The following is a 5,000-nucleotide window of genomic DNA, read 5'->3' on the forward strand; positions in this document are numbered from 1 at the left end:
CCTCTCTCCACCTCCTCCTCTCTCCACCTCCCCCTCACTCCACCTCCTCCTCTCTCCACCTCCTCCTGACTCCACCTCCTCCTCTCTCCACCTCCTCCTCACTCCACACTCCTCTCCACCTCCCCCTCTCTCCACCTCCTCCTGACTCCACCTCCTCCTCTCTCCACCTCCTCCTCACTCCACTCTCCTCTCCACCTCCTCCTCTCTCCACCTCCTCCTCACTCCACACTCCTCTCCACCTCCTCCTCTCTCCACCTCCTCCTCACTCCACACTCCTCTCCACCTCCTCCTCACTCCACCTCCCCCTCGCTCCACCTCCTCCTCACTCCACACTCCTCTCCACCTCCCCCTCTCTCCACCTCCTCCTGACTCCACCTCCTCCTCTCTCCACCTCCTCCTGACTCCACTCTCCTCTCCACCTCCTCCTCTCTCCACCTCCCCCTCACTCCACACTCCTCTCCACCTCCTCCTCTCTCCACCTCTTCCTCACTCCAAACTCCTCTCCACCACCTCCTCCTCACTCCACACTCCTCTCCACCTCCTCCTCTCTCCACCTCATCCTCTCTCCACACTCCTCTCCACCTCCTCCTCGCTCCACCTCCTCCTCTCTCCACCTCCTCCTCACTCCACACTCCTCTCCACCTCCTCCTCTCTCCACCTCCTCCTCTCTCCACTTCCTCCTCTCTTCACCTCCTCCTCTCTCCACCTCCTCCTCACTCCACTCTCCTCTCCACCTCCTCCTCTCTCCACCTCCTCCTCTCTCCACACTCCTCTCCACCTCCTCCTCGCTCCACCTCCTCCTCTCTCCACCTCCTCCTCTCTCCACCTCCTCCTCCTCTCTCCACTTCCTCCTCTCTTCACCTCCTCCTCTCTCCACCTCCTCCTCACTCCACACTCCTCTCCACCTCCTCCTCTCTCCACCTCTTCCTCACTCCAAACTCCTCTCCACCTCCTCCTCGCTCCACCTCCTCCTCGCTCCACCTCCTCCTCTCTCCACCTCCTCCTCCTCACTCCACACTCCTCTCCACCTCCTCCTCTCTCCACCTCTTCCTCACTCCAAACTCCTCTCCACCACCTCCTCCTCACTCCACACTCCTCTCCACCTCCTCCTCGCTCCACCTCCTCCTCTCTCCACCTCCTCCTCACTCCACACTCCTCTCCACCTCCTCCTCTCTCCACCTCCTCCTCGCTCCACACTCCTCTCCACCTCCTCCTCTCTCCACCTCCCCCTCACTCCACACTCCTCTCCACCTCCTCCTCGCTCCACCTCCTCCTCACTCCACACTCCTCTCCACCTCCTCCTCTCTCCACTTCCTCCTCTCTCCACCTCCTCCTCTCTCCACCTCCTCCTCACTCCACTTCCTCCTCTCTTCACCTCCTCCTCACTCCACTCTCCTCTCCACACTCCTCTCCACCTCCTCCTCTCTCCACCTCCTTCTCACTCCACACTCCTCTCTACCTCCTCCTCTCTTCACCTCCTCACTCCAAACTCCTCTCCACCTCCTCCTCACTCCACACTCCTCTCCACCTCCTCCTCTCTCCACCTCCTCCTCTCTCCACCTCCTCCTCACTCCACCTCCTCCTCTCTCCACCTCCTCCTCACTCCACCTCCTCCTCACTCCACACTCCACACTCCTCTCCACCTCCTCCTCACTCCACCTCCTCCTCTCTCCACCTCCTCCTCACTCCACCTCCTCCTCACTCCACACTCCACACTCCTCTCCACCTCCTCCTGACTCCACTCTCCTCTCCACCTCCTCCTCTCTCCACCTCCTTCTCACTCCACTCTCCTCTCCACTTCCTCCTCTCTTCACCTCCTCCTGACTCCACCTCCTCCTCTCTCCACCTCCTCCTCTCTCCACCTCCTCCTCTCCACTTCCTCCTCTCTTCACCTCCTCCTGACTCCACCTCCTCCTCTCTCCACCTCCTCCTCTCTCCACCTCCTCCTCTCTCCACCTCCTCCTCTCTACTTCCTCCTCTCTTCACCTCCTCCTCTCTCCCTTCATTTCAAATCAGCAGCTGTCTTGTTCCAAAAGAGAAATAAGTAAATGAGCTGCTATCTACTTCCCTCTCCTCTCAAGACCAGTTCTGTAATGAGCTGCTATCTAATTCCCTCTCCTCTCAAGACCAGTTCTGTAATGAGCTGCTATCTAATTCCCTCTCCTCTCCAGACCAGTTCTGTAATGAGCTGCTATCTACTTCCCTCTCCTCTCCAGACCAGTTCTGTAATAAGCTGCTATCTAATTCCCTCTCCTCTCCAGACCAGTTCTGTAATGAGCTGCTATCTACTTCCCTCTCCTCTCCAGACCAGTTCTGTAATAAGCTGCTATCTAATTCCCTCTCCTCTCCAGACCAGTTCTGTAATGAGCTGCTATCTAATTCCCTCTCCTCTCCAGACCAGTTCTGTAATGAGCTGCTATCTACTTCCCTCTCCTCTCCAGACCAGTTCTGTAATGAGCTGCTATCTAATTCCCTCTCCTCTGAAGACCAGTTCTGTAATAAGCTGCTATCTAATTCCCTCTCCTCTCCAGACCAGTTCTGTAATGAGCTGCTATCTAATTCCCTCTCCTCTCCAGACCAGTTCTGTAATAAGCTGCTATCTAATTCCCTCTCCTCTCCAGACCAGTTCTGTAATAAGCTGCTATCTAATTCCCTCTCCTCTGAAGACCAGTTCTGTAATAAGCTGCTATCTAATTCCCTCTCCTCTCCAGACCAGTTCTGTAATAAGCTGCTATCTAATTCCCTCTCCTCTGAAGACCAGTTCTGTAATAAGCTGCTATCTAATTCCCTCTCCTCTGAAGACCAGTTCTGTAATAAGCTGCTATCTAATTCCCTCTCCTCTCCAGACCAGTTCTGTAATGAGCTGCTATCTAATTCCCTCTCCTCTGAAGACCAGTTCTGTAATAAGCTGCTATCTAATTCCCTCTCCTCTCCAGACCAGTTCTGTAATGAGCTGCTATCTAATTCCCTCTCCTCTCCAGACCAGTTCTGTAATAAGCTGCTATCTAATTCCCTCTCCTCTCCAGACCAGTTCTGTAATAAGCTGCTATCTAATTCCCTCTCCTCTGAAGACCAGTTCTGTAATAAGCTGCTATCTAATTCCCTCTCCTCTCCAGACCAGTTCTGTAATAAGCTGCTATCTAATTCCCTCTCCTCTGAAGACCAGTTCTGTAATAAGCTGCTATCTAATTCCCTCTCCTCTGAAGACCAGTTCTGTAATAAGCTGCTATCTAATTCCCTCTCCTCTCCAGACCAGTTCTGTAATGAGCTGCTATCTAATTCCCTCTCCTCTGAAGACCAGTTCTGTAATAAGCTGCTATCTAATTCCCTCTCCTCTCCAGACCAGTTCTGTAATAAGCTGCTATCTAATTCCCTCTCCTCTGAAGACCAGTTCTGTAATAAGCTGCTATCTAATTCCCTCTCCTCTGAAGACCAGTTCTGTAATAAGCTGCTATCTAATTCCCTCTCCTCTCCAGACCAGTTCTGTAATGAGCTGCTATCTAATTCCCTCTCCTCTGAAGACCAGTTCTGTAATAAGCTGCTATCTAATTCCCTCTCCTCTCCAGACCAGTTCTGTAATGAGCTGCTATCTAATTCCCTCTCCTCTCCAGACCAGTTCTGTAATAAGCTGCTATCTAATTCCCTCTCCTCTCCAGACCAGTTCTGTAATAAGCTGCTATCTAATTCCCTCTCCTCTGAAGACCAGTTCTGTAATAAGCTGCTATCTAATTCCCTCTCCTCTCCAGACCAGTTCTGTAATAAGCTGCTATCTAATTCCCTCTCCTCTGAAGACCAGTTCTGTAATAAGCTGCTATCTAATTCCCTCTCCTCTGAAGACCAGTTCTGTAATAAGCTGCTATCTAATTCCCTCTCCTCTCCAGACCAGTTCTGTAATGAGCTGCTATCTAATTCCCTCTCCTCTGAAGACCAGTTCTGTAATAAGCTGCTATCTAATTCCCTCTCCTCTCCAGACCAGTTCTGTAATGAGCTGCTATCTAATTCCCTCTCCTCTCCAGACCAGTTCTGTAATAAGCTGCTATCTAATTCCCTCTCCTCTCCAGACCAGTTCTGTAATAAGCTGCTATCTACTTCCCTCTCCTCTCCAGACCAGTTCTGTAATGAGCTGCTATCTACTTCCCTCTCCTCTCCAGACCAGTTCTGTAATGAGCTGCTATCTAATTCCCTCTCCTCTCCAGACCAGTTCTGTAATAAGCTGCTATCTACTTCCCTCTCCTCTCCAGACCAGTTCTGTAATGAGCTGCTATCTACTTCCCTCTCCTCTCCAGACCAGTTCTGTAATGAGCTGCTATCTAATTCCCTCTCCTCTCCAGACCAGTTCTGTAATGAGCTGCTATCTACTTCCCTCTCCCCTCAAGACCAGTTCTGTAATAAGCTGCTATCTAATTCCCTCTCCTCTCCAGACCAGTTCTGTAATGAGCTGCTATCTAATTCCCTCTCCTCTCCAGACCAGTTCTGTAATGAGCTGCTATCTAATTCCCTCTCCTCTCCAGACCAGTTCGGATGTCCATGCTGACCCTTAGAGAGCGGAGATGACTGAGAGTTTTCATTGATTTCTTTCACACTTCCTTTGTCAAAGAACAGAGGGAATAAATCTTAATTCATGTCTTGTGATGGCTGACTATTTTGTAATGGAAATTCTCCATCAGCTCCATCAATCTATATTTGTCATCGCCGCAAATGAAATGTGCATAAAAAAGAAGGGCGCAGGTTCTTGGAATTGATTCTTCAACCAGATAGATAGATAGATAGATGGATACTTTATTGATCCCGAGGGAAATTAAGGACAGTTTTGCGGTCATTATCGAGTCATGCCAGAAGAAACCCTGCTTGAAGTTTTTTTTTTATTTCTCTCTGCAGGACATAAAGGTGTTTGATAGCAGTGTGAAAGTGATCAGCCTTTCCCCACAGTAGCCTGGTCACTGATCAGTATCCCCACAGTAGCCTGGTCACTGATCACCCTTTCCCCACAGTAGCCTGGT

The 5,000-nt window shown here is 51.1% G+C and overlaps 1 protein-coding gene across 1 annotated transcript in view; it reads left to right on the plus strand.

The window, feature by feature from the left end:
• The window catches only part of sez6a (seizure related 6 homolog a), a gene marked incomplete at both ends in the record, with an annotated part of 135,562 nt that overhangs the window by 123,844 nt on the left and 6,718 nt on the right, over positions 1–5,000 (plus strand). The window lies entirely within an intron of this gene.

The sequence above is a fragment of the Sprattus sprattus genome (assembly GCF_963457725.1).
Source record: "Sprattus sprattus genome assembly, chromosome: 1".
Taxonomy (NCBI): Eukaryota; Metazoa; Chordata; class Actinopteri; order Clupeiformes; family Clupeidae; genus Sprattus; species Sprattus sprattus.